The sequence below is a fragment of the Triticum dicoccoides genome, chromosome 2B, assembly GCF_002162155.2.
Source record: "Triticum dicoccoides isolate Atlit2015 ecotype Zavitan chromosome 2B, WEW_v2.0, whole genome shotgun sequence".
Taxonomy (NCBI): domain Eukaryota; kingdom Viridiplantae; phylum Streptophyta; class Magnoliopsida; order Poales; family Poaceae; genus Triticum; species Triticum dicoccoides.
Window position 1 is genome coordinate 208013286 of NC_041383.1, and position 21018 is coordinate 208034303.

Below are 21018 nucleotides of genomic sequence, written 5' to 3' on the forward strand. Positions count from 1 at the left end.
TCCCCAAGGAAGTCCAGGTATACCCTCTACCCCGTCTTGTTGACCTTCATTCTGGTATAAACACAACATTGCATATAACTTCCGCGTTACAGGCCATAATGAGGGTATAAATGTCAACGAATCCATCCCAGAAATCGTTCCCGCACCGAGTCACAACATTGACGAGTATTACCCAATGACTCCAGGTATGGGGCTTTTGTAAATAACGTGCATTATCAAATGAGTTTTATTTGATCATTTCATCAATCGTGCCTAACGGATTTGGACAAAAGAAACAAACCAAAAGAACCTACCATGTCAGTATTGCATATTAGTCCCTCTGAAGGGGTGATACTTTAGACAGGCTTTACATAGTTCAACCTTAAAAAGCTAAATGGTTTGAGCCATGCGTCCATCTGCACCATACTACTTTCCACGTATCTTAAAAAATAGGGTCTGTAGCTGGCTCCGACAAGTAACAAAATACTACTTTCTGTTCTGCTTATGGCCTATAACGACGGACACCTACGCATAACATCTGTCATGTGCGCCATGTAGTGTGACTAATATTCATTTACTGCCTCCGATCCATGGATTGGATACTAAGTTCTGGAATTGGTAGGAAAGAAGTGGTAAATAACAAGCACATAAAAGCATTCTAAAAGTTTTCCAAGATTTTACCAAGAAAATCTTGGTAAAATCTCCTTGCAATTCTATGAGCATGAAGAAATGCAGGACAGATGTAACACCCTGACTCCAATCTTTGTACTGTGAAGTATGTGATAAAACTTTGTGCTAACATGCTTGCAGAAAGGAACCTGTAGTAACTTGGGAAATGGACATTGGACTGCAAACTGTTCCAATCGCATAATGGCCGGCTAGAAACAAGATACATAGCTTCATCAACTGATCGCATCAAAATATTGGCTATAGAGGCATTTATCCGTCCCTCGTCAAGCATCGCCCAGTAACTGGCTTGCACACCTGAAGACAATATTTACAAAAAGGAAAAATAATCTTTGTTAACTGACCGCATTTAGTATGAAACTAAACATCTCCACAGAATATAGAGACAAGATAGAATTATGGACGTATCAAGCCAACTATTTAAGGGCAAAAAAGAAAAGCAAACAAAAAGCCTGCCTGCCATTCAAAATACGCACTCGGCCATCCCTTAAATTCATGGTATGTATGTGATCATGATTGTCATCATGTGGATGTGCATGTTCATCTTCCAAGTTACTCAAGCCTGTGATATATTTCTTAACTGTAACCCGGTCAGCAGGACCAAGCTCCTCATCATCTTTGAGATCACCAAAAGCTTCTAATGTCTTGTTTAGAATTTCATGTCTGGCATAATTCAACATGCGAAGCTGCAGCAGTAATCAGAATACAACTTTTATGCCGAACCTGAACAGAACATTACTATACTATATATATATAAGGGCAATCACATGTGAAACCATAAAGTACTGGTATTTCTGGAAGCAACATGGTATCAGTCATGCAAAACCTACTCCTCGGAGTTGCTGGATGAAGAAGTTTAACTAAAAAATGTAGTAAGCAAGGCTCACAACACCTTTGGGACTTACAAATAGGTTCAACTGAAAGAAAAATTAATCATTTTCATGCCATGGTTATATAAGATGCTAATCCACCAACCCTGAACTGATAGGCACATAAATAAAATATGTGTAACAATCACACCATATAATCTTCCTACTTACTAATCAATCTTAGGGAAATGAAAGAGGAGTTATAGTTCAAAAGATTTCTGATTAGCACGCATAAGCGCAAATTCTTTAGCTCCAAGGTTAAAAAACCCACATATGAAACCTGTAATGTGTAAAGCTAACCTTTGTTACTGACAAGTTGTCCATACCAAGTGCGTGCAGCCAAAATTGTGTGGTAGAACCATTCAATATCAGTGTAAAAAACACGATGCCACCAGTGAAGAACACAAACTGCAAAAACATGGATAAAATAAGCCTTGCTCAAATTAAATTTTCTGATTTTGTATTTTCTCAGGAAAAACTAACCTACCATTGTTCTTCACTGTTCTATAAAGCACATAATCCCAGTGTATTCCCACAAGAGTATGGCTAAAAAATATGGACGATCAATTAAAGTATTCTGACGTGAGAGCGAAATGTATTATGGAGGGTGAGAGATAGGGAGAGGGAAATGAAAGAGAGCGCAGGAGGGAGAGAGGGGTGTCGCAATCAAAACAAAAGTATTCTGACGTGAGAGGGAAATGGATAATGGAGGGTGTGAGAGATAGGGAAGTGATCTAAAGAGTACAGACTTAGGGCTAGACTAACAGGGACAATATGATAGAAGGAGGTTTACATGGTAATATAAAAGGAGAGGGAGGAAGAACTGCAAAGAGCTGAACCAAATAAAGATCCATCTTAAACAAAAACATCCAATGGACAATATCGTAATGGGACGCACCTTCCCTTCTTGTGCTTATAGGTGTTCATATTCATCGGTGAGCCTAACCACTAGCTTTTGTTCTGTTCCTCTAGGTCCAAAATCTCCACATAACGATGTCTGACTAAATGCCCATGGTCATTATGGTTTAGATTTTGCGCCAGCGTCTACCCCAAGTGATTCCCAGACAACATCTCTACTCCTGAATGTCGCCAAGCTATCTACCAGAAAGCATGATAAAGAATGCAGTAATAACTTGACAGAAGAACAAAGGGAGCGGAGAAACGCGCGAAGGCGAGAAAATTATCGGAAGAAAAAGGAAGAGAATACGATCAAGCTCCAAAGTGAAAAGCAGAATGTTTCTCGACCCCCTCTTGGCGATATCACCAATGTTCATCAGCCTTCCCATGAGATACCGGGTACGGATCTAGAATTTATACTTGGTATAATTGTAGCGTAAATTTGGTAATGGTAGTTATGGGGCAACGTGATAAAGAAAGCAACAATAACTGCACAGGTGATAATAAAAAGCAGAACAACACGCGGAGGCGAGCAGCTTATCCGAAGAAAAAAGATGAGACTGTGACCAACCTCCAAGATGAAACTCAGTGTGTTTCCCGACCCCCTCTTGATGATATAACAAGTGTTGATCAACCTTCCCATAGCATATCAGGTACATGTGTTTAATTTTCATTTCATAAATTAAGTAATCGTTGGATAGAATGACCTCATTCTGCAGCTTTGTGCTTGCTGAACATGGATGATATGGTTATGTTTCAATTTTATTGTTCAACCAGCCAACCCAACTAGCTCCATCTATACATCCTTGTCACATGCTGATGCAACGTTGCCTGCTTCGAGTACTCCCATTGTTGGGTACATTGATGACAATGTACTAGCTGGGTGGCAACATGAGAAAGAAGAGCAAAGGAAGCAGAGAAACGCACGGAGACGAGAATCTTATCGGAAGAAAAAGGAAGAGGGTACGATCAACCTCCAAAAAAATAATCAAGTGCAGCGTGAGCGATGAAAGGAACAATGAAACAACAGGACCCCTGATGAGCAGGGAGAGTCAAGTGCGAAGAGAAAGGCAGACTATGCTAGAAGGGAAAACACCCTCTATGCTGAATCGATCGCAATGCCACGTCCAGATCTAACTAGCGCATTGTCCAACTCTCACGCTTTCAACCCTCACACACATTGTCCGACTCTCACACTTCCAACCATCACGCAACAATCCGACAATGAATAGATAGATCGTGCTACAACCGTCAAGTCGGCCCCCACATACATTCGCAACACCGAAACCGATGGCAGATATCCCATCAAGATCATCTTTCATCTTGTAATCATTCATCGGTTATTTATAATGATTCGATAATATTGTAGGTGCATACCTAAGCAGAACCCTAGGTGATGGTGATGTAGATGGCAACCTCATAAAAATCAATGAGCACCTACCAAGTGCCGACCAGTAAACTAGTGATCCGGTAACAAAAGCGGATTATGGCGCTGGCAAGCAGAGTCATGAGTCCAGAGCTCAGCGTAGGACGAGAGAGCGAGCTTGCAAGGGAAGTATGGCGGCGAACAAGCGTCAGGAGAAAATTGGCAAGCGAAAATCATGTTTGCAAGTGCCACGTGGTGAGAGGAAGGCTCTGCTAGATCGTCGTAATGCAAGCTTTGCAGGTAGGGCGAATACCCCAGCCGTCAAGTCCATCTCCACATCAGAGATTAGCTCAATGGGACAACCTACCATAGTTGAAGCACACGGTGCCTCAACATCATCTAGCACGCCGGAGTACACGATCAGAAGTGAAGGTAACACCCCCGTCCTTACTCTCCTTGCGTCCCTTGAGGCTGAACCCTCATTTGTGTTGTTTGGCACCTGGGCAGACGACATGGATGCTTACCTCAATGGTCTCATGAATGATAATGCCAATCCTGACAACCTCTTTGACGATGAATATTACCTGTTTGCTGGTGAAGGTATGTACACCCGCTTGAGCGTGATCCACATGTTGGGGGTATCACACTAATTAAAACATTGTTTGCAGGCTCAGATGTTGATGACATGGAGCACGACGAATTGGAAGACTCAAGGCACAATAACTATGTCGACCATGATCCATTTGACTATGTGTACTCAAACCTCCCAGCCAACACACACATCCTGAAGCACGCCGCGAACTGCGACCACTGCAAGGCCAAGAAGTTTGTGTCTGAGGCCCCGGGATTCTGCTGTCGTAGTGGGCAGATCGAGCTAAAGCAATCGGAGCCCATCCCAGAGCTCATGAGGCTTTGGTCTAGCACTGATGTGGACTCTAGGCATTTTCGGGAGAACATACGGTTCTTCAACGGCCACTTCTCCTTCACAACCCTCGGCGTCAGCCTCGATGAAAGCTACACAAACATGAAGTCTGGGGTGTACACATTTCGGGCGCACGACACCATCTACCACAACGTTCATTCCTTCGGGCCAACATCCCGTCCAGAGCATCTACAGTTGTACTTCTACAACGACGACCCAGGCCTAACCCATCGCAAGGCTGCCACCAAGCAATTAGACCAAGATGTCGTCAGAAAGTTGGTGGACATACTTAGGGAAAACCCGTACTCCCAGCAGTTTAGGAGTTTGGGTGCGCACAGGGACAACCTCGACGATTACAGGATAGACCTCAACGCTGACCAGAGACTAGACCAAAGGAAGTATAATAGAGCTATGTCATCTGAGGTCGCTGCAATTTGGGTGGAGGGCACTGACCTAGCGAAGAGGTTCGATCGTAGGATTACACTTTGCGGGAATGACAACCAGAGGCACAGTATACATGTGACGGCTGGCTCATATGACCCGCTCTCTTACCCACTCTTCTACCCAAGGGGCGAGCTCGGTTGGCACCCGAAACTACCTAAACGTGATGTCCCTTGGCCGGTTGTGCAACAACCAAGAGGTGGACGTGACGATGATGATGATGATGATGCAGGTAAGCCTTATGCGTATTATGTCGTTTTGATGAATTGTATAGTTCTCATATGAATCCTAAATTCCGCGTTACTCATCCATGTGCAGAGGGGAATAGCAGGTTATGCGTCTCGGTGAGAGACTACTACTGTTACATGCTGCAGACTCGACCTGGGATATTCAATCCCATACTCTGTGGAGCACGATTGCTCCAGCAATGGGGGGGTGGACATGTACATCAAGATTGAGAGTTGTAGGTTCAAATGGTACAGGAAGAACCAGACAAAGATCTACGCCGACCTATATAAAGGAGTTGTTGATGCAATTACATCCGGAGAGACCCGGGCAAGCGCTGTTGGAGTAAGGATAGTGCTCCCTGGAACGTACCCAGGTGGCGACCGCGACATGAAACGAAGGCATATGGATGCCATGGCAATTGTCCATACCTACGGAAAGCCTGACATCTTCTTGACCATGACCTGCAACCCTAACTGGGAAGAGATAAGAAATGAGTTGTTTCCTGGTCAGACAGCGCAAGACCGACCTGATCTTGTGGCTCGTGTGTTCCATGGCAAGCTAGAGGCTATGAAAGAGATGTTGTTCAAGAAGAATATCCTGGGTGTTGTTGTCGCACATGTATACGTAGTCGAGTTCCAGAAGAGGGGCCTCCCCCACGCACACTTTTTGTTGATCATGGATTCTGCCTATAAGCTTGTCATTCCGAAGCAGTACGACCGACTTATTTCTGCCGAACTCCCAGACAAGCAGAAGTATCCTGAACTCCACGCCTTGGTGGTGAAACATATGATGCATGGACCATGCGATGCTCTCAACCCCACAAATGTGTGCATGCAACAGAACGAGTGCAAGTGCAGATACCCGCGACCGTTCAATGAAAACACGGCACAGGGCAAGGACTCATACCCTGTTTATCGTCGTCGAGATGATGGTCGTCAGGCTAAGGTCCGGGGTAAAATGTTGGACAACAGATGGGTTGTGCCGTATAACCCTTACCTTCTGCATATGTTCAATTGCCACATCAACGTTGAGGTTTGCTCCAGCATAAAGGCCGTCAAATACCTTTACAAGTACATATACAAGGGCCATGATAGGGCTTCTTTCAGCATCGACCAACCCGACGCCGATGGTAACATTGATGAGATCAAAAGATACGTAGACGCGAGGTGGGTTACTCCTCCAGAGGCGATGTGGAAGATATTTGGCTTCCCCTTGTGTGCCAATGACCCGCCTATCCTATAGTTGCCTCTTCATCTCCCGAATATGCACAAGGTGGCATTCAATGAGCAAGCTCTCTTGACCGACGTAGTCGCCTCTGAGAATGCTTCCAAATCCATGTTGACAGAGTATTTCAAAGCTAACCAAAACCACCCGTGGGCTAGGAATATATTGTACAAGGATTTTCCTGGAAGGTTCACATGGCAGAAGGGTAAGAAGTATTGGAAAGAGCGGGTGGAGCGTTATCAGATAGGTCGAATTGTGTCTGCCAATCCTGCCGAGGGGGAGCGATACTATCTGCGTGTGCTGCTAAACCATGTTGCTGGCAAGACATCCTATGAGGACATGCTCACCATGGACGGTAGGCTATGCGGGAGCTTTAGAGAGGCTGCCGAAAGGTTGGGACTCGTCGAGGCAGATAACATGCTCGACGACTGCCTTACCGAGGCAGAGCAGTGGGCGATGCCATGTTCGCTCAGGAGGCTCTTCGCAACAATTTTGGTGCGATGTGAGCCAGGCAACGTGCGTGGTTTATGGGATAGGCACTTCGAGCGTATGTCTGATGACTATCGGCCATCACACTCGTGCCCGATTGAGGTGGAACAGATGGTGTTGCTTGACATTAGGGGTATGTTGCAGTCCATGGGCAAAGACATAGCTAATTTTGCTCTTCCATGCATTGACGATGCGTTCGACCCAAACGACGGCGAGGCCAGAGAAGTGATCGAGGAATCCAACATCGATTTTGACATCAACGACACTAAATTGGCATCGTCGCTAAACTTGGAGCAGAGGGCTGCATACGATGAGATACTAGCTGATGTTGAACGTGGTGATGGGGGTGTGTTCTTTGTTGATGGCCCGGGAGGTACAGGGAAGACCTTCCCGTACAGGGCGCTGCTCGCCAAGGTTCGAAGCGAGGGAAACATCACTGTCGCTACTGCGCAGTGTCAGGTGTCGCCGCTTCTATCATGCCTGGAGGTAGGACTGCCCACTCGAGGTTCAAGATCCCATTGAGCTGCGACGATGGCGCCTCATGCACCTTCACGAAGCAGAGTGGTACCGCCAAGCTACTGAGGATGGCCTCATTGATACTATGGGACGAGGCCACCATGACTAAGCGACAGGCGGTCGAGGCACTCGACAACAGCATGCACCACATCATGGGAAGACGGGACCGACCCTTTGGAGGAAAAACTGTTGTGTTTGGCGGGGACTTCAGACAAGTGCTTCCAGTTGTCAGGAGGGGGTCCCGGGGTCAGATAATCGATGCAACCCTCCGAAGTTCACATCTCTGGAAGGGTATGCGCCAGCTAAGGCTCGTCACCAACATGAGGGCTCATAATGACACCTGGTTTGCAAATTACTTGCTAAGGGTCGGCAATGGTACTGAGGAAGTTGACGATCAAGGAAACATACGACTCCCTGAAGATATTTGTGTGCCGTCTATAGGTGAGAGTGACGACTTGGAGAAGTTGATTGACCATGTGTTTTCGAGACTAGATGACAACATGTCTGATCCGAATTACATGACTTCACGCGCAATCCTCTCCACCACGAACGACAACGTCGACAAGATAAACATACGCATGGTAGAGCGTTTTCGGGGGGAAGAAGTAATCTACCATAGCTTTGACAGTGCAGAAGATGACCCATATGGCTACTATGCTCCTGAGTTCCTAAATGGATTGACTCCCAACGGTCTGCCTCCGCATGCACTCAAACTGAAGCTCAACTGCCCTGTCATACTTCGGAGGAACATTGATCCGGCTAATGGTCTGTGTAACGGGACGAGGCTTGTGGTGCGAGGTTTCGAGAGGAACGCCATCGACGCAGAAATCGTGATCGGACAACACACAGGTAGGAGTGAAGGAAATATGCCCTAGAGGCAATAATAAAAGTTATTATTTATTTCCTTATAATCATGATAAATGTTTATTATTCATGCTAGAATTGTATTTACCGGAAACATAATACATGTGTGAATACATAGACAAACAAAGTGTCACTAGTATGCCTCTACTTGACTAGCTCGTTAATCAAAGATGGTTATGTTTCCTAACCATGAACAATGAGTTGTTATTTGATCAACAAGGTCACATCATTAGTAGAATGATCTGATTGACATGACCCATTCCATTAGCTTAGCACCCGATCGTTTAGTATGTTGCTATTGCTTTCTTCATGACTTATACATGTTCCTATGACTATGAGATTATGCAACTCCCGTTTACCGGAGGAACACTTTGGGTACTACCAAACGTCACAACGTAACTGGGTGATTATAAAGGAGTACTACAGGTGTCTCCAATGGTCGATGTTGGGTTGGCGTATTTCGTGATTAGGATTTGTCACTCCGATTGTCGGAGAGGTATCTCTGGGCCCTCTCGGTAATACACATCACATAAGCCTTGCAAGCATTACAACTAATATGTTAGTTGTGAGATGATGTATTACGGAACGAGTAAAGAGACTTGCCGGTAACGAGATTGAACTAGGTATTGGATACCGACGATCGAATCTCGGGCAAGTAACATACCGATGATAAAGGGAACAACGTATGTTGTTATGCGGTCTGACCGATAAAGATCTTCGTAGAATATGTAGGAGCCAATATGGGCATCCAGGTCCCGCTATTGGTTATTGACCAGAGACGTGTCTCGGTCATGTCTACATTGTTCTCGAACCCGTAGGGTCCGCACGCTTAAGGTTACGATGACAGTTATATTATGAGTTTATGCATTTTGATGTACCGAAGGTTGTTCGGAGTCCCGGATGTGATCACGGACATGACGAGGAGTCTCGAAATGGTCGAGACGTAAAGATTGATATATTGGAAGCCTATATTTGGATATCGGAAGTGTTCCGGGTGAAATCGGGATTTTACCGGAATACCGGGAGGGTTACCGGAACCCCCCGGGAGCTATTTGGGCCATAGTGGGCCTTAGTGGAAAAGAGAAGGGGCTGCCCTAGATGGGCTGCGCGCCCCCCCTTCCCCTAGTCCTATTAGGACTAGGAGAGGTGGCCGGTGAAGGAAATATGCCCTAGAGACAATAATAAAGTTATTATTTATTTCCTTATTTCATGATAAATGTTTATTATTCATGCTAGAATTGTATTAACCGGAAACATAATACATGTGTGAATACATAGACAAACAAAGTGTCACTAGTATGCCTCTACTTGACTAGCTCGTTAATCAAAGATGGTTATGTTTCCTAACCATGAACAATGAGTTGTTATTTGATTAACGAGGTCACATCATTAGTAGAATGATCTGATTGACATGACCCATTCCATTAGCTTAGCACCCGATCGTTTAGTATGTTGCTATTGCTTTCTTCATGACTTATACATGTTCCTATGACTATGAGATTATGCAACTCCCGTTTACCGGAGGAACACTTTGGGTACTACCAAACGTCACAACGTAACTGGGTGATTATAAAGGAGTACTACAGGTGTCTCCAATGGTCGATGTTGGGTTGGCGTATTTCGAGATTAGAATTTGTCACTCCGATTGTCGGAGAGGTATCTCTGGGCCCTCTCGGTAATACACATCACATAAGCCTTGCAAGCATTACAACTAATATGTTAGTTGTGAGATGATGTATTACGGAACGAGTAAAGAGACTTGCCGGTAACGAGATTGAACTAGGTATTGGATACCGACGATCGAATCTCGGGCAAGTAACATACCGATGACAAAGGGAACAACGTATGTTGTTATGCGGTCTGACCGATAAAGATCTTCGTAGAATATGTAGGAGCCAATATGGGCATCCAGGTCCCGCTATTGGTTATTGACTAGAGACGTGTCTCGGTCATGTCTACATTGTTCTCGAACCCGTAGGGTCCGCACGCTTAAGGTTACGATGACAGTTATATTATGAGTTTATGCATTTTGATGTACCGAAGGTTGTTCGGAGTCCCGGATGTGATCACGGACATGACGAGGAGTCTCGAAATGGTCGAGACGTAAAGATTGATATATTGGAAGCCTATATTTGGATATCGGAAGTGTTCCGGGTGAAATCGGGATTTTACCGGAATACCGAGAGGGTTACCGGAACCCCCCGGGAGCTATTTGGGCCATAGTGGGCCTTAGTGGAAAAGAGAAGGGGCTGCCCTAGATGGGCTGCGCGCCACCCCCTTCCCCTAGTCCTATTAGGACTAGGAGAGGTGGCCGGCCCCCTCCTCCTCTTTTCCCCTCCGAGGAAACCTAGTTGGACTAGGATTGGAGGGGGAATCCTACTCCCAGAGGGAGTAGGACTCTCCTGCGCCTCCCCCCCTTGGCCGGCCAGCCTCCCTCCTCTCCTCCTTTATATACGGAGGCAGGGGCACCTCTAAACACACAAGTTGACACAAGTTGATCCACGTGATCGATTCCTTAGCCGTGTGCGGTGCCCCCTGCCACCATATTCCTCGATAATACTGTAGCGGAGTTTAGGCGAAGCCCTGCTGCTGTAGTTCATCAAGATCGTCACCACGCCGTCGTGCTGACGAAACTCTTCCCCGACACTTTGCTGGATCGGAGTCCGGGGATCGTCATCGAGCTGAACGTGTGCTCGAACTCGGAGGTGCCGTAGTTTCGGTACTCGATCGGTTGGATCGTGAAGACGTACGACTACTTCCTCTACGTCGTGTCACCGCTTCCGCAGTCGGTCTGCGTTGGGTACGTAGACAACACTCTCCTCTCGTTGCTATGCATCACATGATCCTGTGTGCGCGTAGGAAATTTTTTGAAATTACTACGAAACCCAACAGTGGCATCCGAGCCTGGTTATTGATGTTGATGTTATATGCACGAGTAGAACACAAGTGAGTTGTGGACGATACAAGTCATACTGCCTACCAGCATGTCATATTTTGGTTCGGCGGTATTGTTGGACGAGACGACCCAGACCAACCTTACGCGTACGCTTACGCGAGACCGGTTCCCTCGACGTGCTTTGCACAGAGATGGCTTGCGGGCGACTGTCTCTCCAACTTTAGTTGAACCAAGTATGGCTACGCCCGGTCCTTGCGAAGGTTAAAACGGAGTCTATTTGACAAACTATCATTGTGGTTTTGATGCGTAGGTGAGATTGGTTCTTACTTAAGCCCGTAGCAGCCACGTAAAACATGCAACAACAAAGTAGAGGACGTCTAACTTGTTTTTGCAGGGCATGTTGTGATGTGATATGGTCAAGGCATGATGCTGAATTTTATTGTATGAGATGATCATGTTTTGTAACCAAGTTATCGGCAACTGGCAGGAGCCATATGGTTGTCGCTTTATTGTATGCAATGCAATCGCGATGTAATGCTTTACTTTATTACTAAACGGTAGTGATAGTCGTGGAAGCATAAGATTGGCGAGACGACAACGATGCTACGATGGAGATCAAGGTGTCACGCCGGTGACGATGGTGATCATGACGGTGCTTCGGAGATGGAGATCACAAGCACAAGATGATGATGGCCATATCATATCACTTATATTGATTGCATGTGATGTTTATCTTTTTATGCATCTTATCTTGCTTTGATTGACGGTAGCATTATAAGATGATCTCTAACTAAATTATCAAGAAATGTTCTCCCTGAGTATGCACCGTTGCGAAAGTTCTTCGTGCTGAGACACCACGTGATGATCGGGTGTGATAGGCTCTATGTTCAAATACAACGGGTGCAAAACAGTTGCGCACGCAGAATACTCAGGTTAAACTTGACGAGCCTAGCATATACAGATATGGCCTCGAAACACGGAGACCGAAAGGTCGAGCGTGAATCATATAGTAGATATGATCAACATAATGATGTTCACCGATGAAACTACTCCATCTCACGTGATGATCGGACATGGTTTAGTTGATTTGGATCACGTGATCACTTAGAGGATTAGAGGGATGTCTATCTAAGTGGGAGTTCTTTAGTAATATGATTAATTGAACTTAAAATTTATCATGAACTTAGTCCCTGAAAGTATCTTGCTTGTTTATGTTGATTGTAGATAGATGGCTCGTGCTGTTGTTCCGTTGAATTTTAATGCGTTCCTTGATAAAGCAAAGTTGAAAGATGATGGTAGCAATTACACGGACTGGGTCCGTAACTTGAGGATTATCCTCATTGCTGCACAGAAGAATTACGTCCTGGAAGCACCGCTGGGTGCCAGGCCTGCTGCTGGAGCAACACCAGATGTTATGAACGTCTGGCAGAGCAAAGCTGATGACTACTCGATAGTTCAGTGTGCCATGCTTTACGGCTTAGAATCGGGACTTCAACGATGTTTTGAACGTCATGGAGCATATGAGATGTTCCAGGAGTTGAAGTTAATATTTCAAGCAAATGCCCGAATTGAGAGATATGAAGTCTCCAATAAGTTCTATAGCTGCAAGATGGAGGAGAATAGTTCTGTCAGTGAGCATATACTCAAAATGTCTGGGTATAATAATCACTTGATTCAATTGGGAGTTAATCTTCCGGATGATTGCGTCATTGACAGAATTCTCCAATCACTGCCACCAAGCTACAAGAGCTTCGTGATGAACTATAATATGCAAGGGATGAACAAGACTATTCCCGAGCTCTTTGCAATGCTGAAAGCTGCGGAGGTAGAAATCAAAAAGGAGCATCAAGTGTTGATGGTTAACAAAACCACTAGTTTCAAGAAAAAGGGCAAAGGAAAGAAGAAAGGGAACTTCAAGAAGAACAGCAAGCCAGTTGCTGCTCAAGAGAAGAAACCCAAGTCTGGACCTAAGCCTGAAACTGAGTGCTTCTACTGCAAGCAGACTGGTCACTGGAAGCGGAACTGCCCCAAGTATTTGGCGGATAAGAAGGATGGCAAGGTGAACAAAGGTATATGTGATATACATGTTATTGATGTGTACCTTACCAATGCTCGCAGTAGCACCTGAGTATTTGATACTGGTTCTGTTGCTAATATTTGCAACTCGAAATAGGGGCTACGGATTAAGCGAAGATTGGCTAAGGACGAGGTGACGATGCGCGTGGGAAACGGTTCCAAAGTCGATGTGATCGCAGTCGGCACGCTACCTCTACATCTACCTTCGGGATTAATATTATACCTAAGTAATTGTTATTTGGTGCCAGCGTTGAGCATGAACATTATATCTGGATCTTGTTTAATGCGAGACGGTTATTCATTTAAATCAGAGAATAATGGTTGTTCTATTTATATGAGTAATATCTTTTATGGTCATGCACCCTTGAAGAGTGGTCTATTCTTATTGAATCTCGATAGTAGTAATACACATATTCATAATGTTGAAGCCAAAAAATGCAGAGTTGATAATGAAAGTGCAACTTATTTGTGGCACTGTCGTTTAGGTCATATCGGTATAAAGCGCATGAAGAAACTCCATGCTGATGGACTTTTGGAACCACTTGATTATGAATCACTTGGTACTTGCGAACCGTGCCTCATGGGCAAGATGACTAAAACACCGTTCTCCGGTACTATGGAGAGAGCAACAGATTTGTTGGAAATCATACATACCGATGTATGTGGTCCAATGAATATTGAGGCTCGAGGCGGATATCGTTATTTTCTCACCTTCACAGATGATTTGAGCAGATATGGATATATCTACTTAATGAAGCATAAGTCTGAAACATTTGAAAAGTTCAAAGAATTTCAGAGTGAAGTTGAAAATCATCGTAACAAGAAAATAAAGTTTCTACGATCTGATCGTGGAGGAGAATATTTGAGTTACGAGTTTGGTGTACATTTGAAAAACTGTGGAATAGTTTCACAACTCACGCCACCCGGAACACCACAGCGCAATGGTGTATCCGAACGTCGTAATCGTACTTTACTAGATATGGTGCGATCTATGATGTCTCTTACAGATTTACCGCTATCATTTTGGGGTTGTGCTTTAGAGACGGCCGCATTCACGTTAAATAGGGCACCATCAAAATCCGTTGAGACGACTCCTTATGAACTGTGGTTTGGCAAGAAACCAAAGTTGTCGTTTCTTAAAGTTTGGGGCTGCGATGCTTATGTGAAAAAACTTCAACCTGATAAGCTCGAACCCAAATCGGAGAAATGTGTCTTCATAGGATACCCAAAGGAAACTGTTGGGTACACCTTCTATCACAGATCCGAAGGCAAGACATTCATTGCTAAGAATGGATCATTTCTAGAGAAGGAGTTTCTCTCGAAAGAAGTGAGTGGGAGGAAAGTAGAACTTGACGAGGTAACTGTACCTGCTCCCTTACTGGAAAGTGGTTCATCACAGAAAACTGTTTCAGTGACACCTACACCAGTTAGTGAGGAAGCCAATGATAATGATCATGAAACTTCAGATCAAGATACTACTGAACCTCGTAGATCAACCAGAGTAAGATCCGCGCCAGAGTGGTACGGTAATCCTGTTCTGGAAGTCATGCTACTAGATCATGATGAACCTACGAACTATGAAGAAGCGATGGTGAGCCCAGATTCCGCAAAGTGGCTTGAAGCCATGAAATCTGAGATGGGATCCATGTATGAGAACAAAGTATGGACTTTGGTTGACTTGCCCGATGATCGGCAAGCAATTGAGAATAAATGGGTCTTTAAGAAGAAGACTGACGCTGATGGTAATGTTACTGTCTACAAAGCTCGACTTGTCGCAAAAGGTTTTCGGCAAGTTCAAGGGATTGACTACGATGAGACCTTCTCACCCGTAGCGATGCTTAAGTCCGTCCGAATCATGTTAGCGATTGCCGCATTTTATGATTATGAAATTTGGCAGATGGATGTCAAAACTGCATTCCTGAATGGATTTCTGGAAGAAGAGTTGTATATGATGCAACCGGAAGGTTTTGTTGATCCAAAGGGAGCTAACAAAGTGTGCAAGCTCCAGCGATCCATTTATGGACTGGTGCAAGCCTCTCGGAGTTGGAATAAACGTTTTGATAGTGTGATCAAAGCATTTGGTTTTATACAGACTTTCGGAGAAGCCTGTATTTACAAGAAAGTGAGTGGGAGCTCTGTAGCATTTCTGATATTATATGTGGATGAAATATTACTGATTGGAAATGATATAGAATTTCTGGATAGCATAAAGGGATACTTGAATAAAAGTTTTTCAATGAAAGACCTCGGTGAAGCTGCTTACATATTAGGCATTAAGATCTATAGAGATAGATCAAAACGCTTAATTGGACTTTCACAAAGCACATACCTTGACAAAATTTTGAAGAAGTTCAAAATGGATCAAGCGAAGAAAGGGTTCTTGCCTGTGTTACAAGGTGTGAAATTGAGTAAGACTCAATGCCCGACCACTGCAGAAGATAGAGAGAATATGAAAGATGTTCCCTATGCATCAGCCATAGGATCTATCATGTATGCAATGCTGTGTACCAGACCTGATGTATGCCTTGCTATAAGTTTAGCAGGGAGGTACCAAAGTAATCCAGGAGTGGATCACTGGACAGCGGTCAAGAACATCCTGAAATACCTAAAAAGGACTAAAGATATGTTTCTCGTATATGGAGGTGACAAAGAGCTCATCGTAAAAGGTTACGTTGATGCAAGCTTTGACACTGATCCGGACGATTCTAAATCGCAAACCAGATACGTGTTTACATTAAATGGTGGAGCTGTCAGTTGGTGCAGTTCTAAACAAAGCGTCGTAGCGGGATCTACATGTGAAGCGGAATACATAGCTGCTTCGGAAGCAACAAATGAAGGAGTCTGGATGAAGGAGTTCATATCCGATCTAGGTGTCATACCTAGCGCATCGGGTCCAATGAAAATCTTTTGTGACAATACTGGTGCAATTGCCTTGGCAAAGGAATCCAGATTTCACAAAAGGACCAAACACATCAAGAGACGCTTCAACTCCATCCGGGATCTAGTCCAGGTGGGAGACATAGAGATTTGCAAGATACATACGGATCTGAATGTTGCAGACCCGTTGACTAAGCCTCTTCCACGAGCAAAACATGATCAGCACCAAGGCTCCATGGGTGTTAGAATCATTACAGTGTAATCTAGATTATTGACTCTAGTGCAAGTGGGAGACTGAAGGAAATATGCCCTAGAGGCAATAATAAAAGTTATTATTTATTTCCTTATAATCATGATAAATGTTTATTATTCATGCTAGAATTGTATTTACCAGAAACATAATACATGTGTGAATACATAGACAAACAAAGTGTCACTAGTATGCCTCTACTTGACTAGCTCGTTAATCAAAGATGGTTATGTTTCCTAACCATGAACAATGAGTTGTTATTTGATCAACGAGGTCACATCATTAGTAGAATGATCTGATTGACATGACCCATTCCATTAGCTTAGCACCCGATCGTTTAGTATGTTGCTATTGCTTTCTTCATGACTTATACATGTTCCTATGACTATGAGATTATGCAACTCCCGTTTACCGGAGGAACACTTTGGGTACTACCAAACGTCACAACGTAACTGGGTGATTATAAAGGAGTACTACAGGTGTCTCCAATGGTCGATGTTGGGTTGGCGTATTTCGAGATTAGGATTTGTCACTCCGATTGTCGGAGAGGTATCTCTGGCCCCTCTCGGTAATACACATCACATAAGCCTTGCAAGCATTACAACTAATATGTTAGTTGTGAGATGATGTATTACGGAACGAGTAAAGAGACTTGCCGGTAACGAGATTGAACTAGGTATTGGATACCGACGATCGAATCTCGGGCAAGTAACATACCGATGACAAAGGGAACAACGTATGTTGTTATGCGGTCTGACCGATAAAGATCTTCGTAGAATGTGTAGGAGCCAATATGGGCATCCAGGTCCCGCTATTGGTTATTGACCGGAGACGTGTCTCGGTCATGTCTACATTGTTCTCGAACCCGTAGGGTCCGCACGCTTAAGGTTACGATGACAGTTATATTATGAGTTTACATGTTTTGATGTACCGAAGGAGTTCGGAGTCCCGGATGAGATCGGGGACATGACGAGGAGTCTCGAAATGGTCGAGACGTAAAGATTCATATATTGGATGATATGGTTAGGCCAAGGGGTCAAGCCCATGAGGCTTTAGGTCGGTGCAAAAAGGAGTTTTGCGGAGGCCAGGGGGCCAAACGCCGGAGACCCTGGCGTCTGGCCCTGGGCCAGACGCCGAGGCCCATGGCGTCTGGGCCAGACGCCAAGGATTGTGGCGTTTGGTCCTGGAGTCCGAGTGGGACTCTTGCCTTTCGGGCAAAACCGACTTTGAGGAGGCTTTTGCTCCAAGTTTCGACCCCGGGGCTCAACATATAAATAGAGGGGCAGGGCTAGCACCAAAGACACAAGAAGTTGATCCACGTGATCTATTCCTTAGCCGTGTGCGGCGCCCCCAGCCACCATATTCCTCGATAATACTGTAGCAGAGTTTAGGCGAAGCCCTGCTGCTGTAGTTCATCAAGATCGTCACCACGCCGTCGTGTTGACGAAACTCTTCCCCGACACTTTGCTGGATCGGAGTCCGGGGATCGTCATCGAGCTGAATGTGTGCTCGAACTCGGAGGTGCCGTAGTTTCGGTGCTTGATCGGTCGGGCCGTGAAGACGTACGACTACATCAACCGCGTTGTGCTAACGCTTCCGCTTACGGTCTACAAGGGTATGTAGACAACACTCTCCCCTCTCGTTGCTATGCATCACATGATCTTGCGTGTGCGTAGGAAAATTTTGAAATTACTACGAAACCCAACAAGGAGGGTATTCCTTCCTCGAATACCCATATGCCCATCTGACAACGAAATGTTTCCATTCAAGTTCAAGAGGAAGCAATTTCCTGTAAAGCTTAGCTTTGCTATGACGATTAACAAGGCTCAAGGACAGACGATTCCGATTGTTGGCGTGTACCTACCTAATCCGGTGTTTTCTCATGGTCAACTCTATGTCGCATTGTCTCGAGCCACCGCGAAGAGAAATATAAAGATCCTCATTGAGAAGGAGAAGGACAAGGAGAATGGCAAGAAGCAAAGCAGTAAATCAAAGAAGCGAAAAAGACCTACCTTGTCCTTACAAACCTTGATGAAGAACATCGTCTATAAGGAAGTCCTTACAGGCTGAAGTCCACTCTTAAATATGACAGATGATTTACTCTTATGCTACAGATAAGTTGGTGCTCTTCGGTGTTCTTGTACAGATATCTTATCTTTCGATGTTAGCAATTAAACCTTATTATGTTTATACAACAAGTCAAATATTAATAATATTGCCTTGGATTTGTGACTTTGCAAGTTGCCATTTTTTGTTGTATGTGACATTATTTTCCCTTGTGCTGGATTGCTTATGTATATTATTCTTTTGTTGTTTTGTAATCAATCATCTACTACATCTAAACTCGGCTTTGTTTTCCTGCACAAATTTTGCACACTGCCTGGGTCACTCCGTTGTTGTAAAACTAGACTCCACTGGAGTGTTCTACATTAGATGAGTTTTTATGATGCGGCCCCAAAGCATGCAATTCTGAACATGCAGAAAACAAAAATATATAAGCATGCAAACAATAATATTACACCAAAAATATCACAACTATATAAACTTTCATCTCTGTTACTAATTAGGAAGAAGGTCATTTCTACTGAAACTACAATGACAATGTCACTAGACTAGAAAACAACTGAATCTTTAATCCCAGTGCAGTAGTGAAACACTTAACCTTTAGGCATGTTTGCATGCTTTCAGTACTGTCACAATTCAGGCCATAATCGTTTGACATAATTTTCCTGGTTTGGTGCTGAAAATTGGCAGTGTATTGTGAAATAACAGTACTCACAGATTATTCTGTTATTTATCTAGAGATGGGAGTAGGCTGAATTAGAGCGGGATTGGGCATATGGATACACACAGAAATCAAGCTGAATTGCTTTTTAAACATGTAGATGCTACTCCTTGCTGTACTTTTTAAAAATACTCCTTGATGTGCATTCAGACTCAGAATTCATAGTGGCTAGAATTTAGTTGCAAATCAATCAGATACGGCGCACCAGCGAAGTGCTTCCACAAGTACACCTAGCAGTTCAGAACTGCAAGTACTCCTACTGCAAACAAAATTCAGTAAATTTCAGTGCATCTACTGCAAACAAAATTCAGTGCATCAACTCCATGTACTCCTAGAGTACTCTTTCTTTGAAATTCAGTGCATCTACTGGAAACAAAATTCAGTAAATTTCTAGCAACTACTCCTACTGCACAAAAAATTGAGTGAATTAAGCATGCAGAGATACCTGCCACAACTTGATTCACATGTTTGGATTCAGTTGCATTGATGGATTCAGAGTACTACTGCCGGCACTCTCTGTTTCTTGGCTTGCTGAAGAAAGAAAGCAACCAACCAACAAATTCAGAGGAGGGGCTCGCAAGCAAGCAAGCAGGCCAAGAGAGCAAAGGAGGGGCTTACCATCAGCAATGCGGGAGCCGGGCGAGGTAGCGCTTGCTGAGACGGTCGATGGAGATGCCGAGGTCGCCGGGCGCGGGGGGCGTTTCGGTTTCTTGGCCTGCTGAAGCAGCCGGAGGCGGGCCACGATGGCGCGTGCTTCGAGCTGGACGAGCGTGAGGTCGTGTGGCCGGCCGGCGGCAGCGATGGGGACGTGGACGGGTGGTCGGCCACGCCGGTGGCTGAGGCGGCGGTGCCCCCGCGGCGCATCGCTCAGAGCATGCTGTGCCGCAGAGCTTCGAGCTGTCGTCGCTCCTTGCGGAGGGCGGCGGCGTCGGGGAGCTGTTGTCACCCTGGTCGTGCCTGTGAGGCCGGGTGACGGTGCCGCGGCACATCAGGGGCGACAACGACTGGGCCAACGGAGAGGCAACAACGGCCCGAGAGGGAGAGGCGCCGGTGATGCGGGTGAGGGAGAGGTGCCGGCGAGGCATGCGAGGGAGAGGCGGCGGCGGCGGTGGGAGACGAGGCCGCCGGTTGTGCGGCTGTGGGGGCGAGAGCGGAGGGAGTGTGGGTGACCCCGCCGTGATCTGGATTGTGTGCATGAGTTTTTTTTTGAGGAAAGGGAGTGGAGAGAGTTTTTTTTTTAGAATTGGGAGTGGAGAGAGTGAGGAGAAGGAGTTGGTGGGTGCTGGTTGGCCCATGATGCGAGTGGGATTGGGCTTCTTGAGGCCTTGGATCAGCAACCTTTGTTGTAAGAAAACAAATGCTTAAAAAATGATGTACAAAAAAATAGTATATATTAAAGTAAAAAGGGATATAGATATATTAATGAAACATGGATCATCCAAATAAATCTTTTTTATACTTATTCCATTATTCAGAATATCACACAAAAAACACAATTTTGAGTGAACAAACAAAGTATACTTGGTTTATGTTGGAAAAGGGCGACGCTAAAAAGGGCCAAAAATTCACCGAGTTTTTCACAACATAATGATGTGGAGGCGGTGATATCTCATAAAAAAACAAAAAAGTATGCAAATTTAAATGTTATCGCA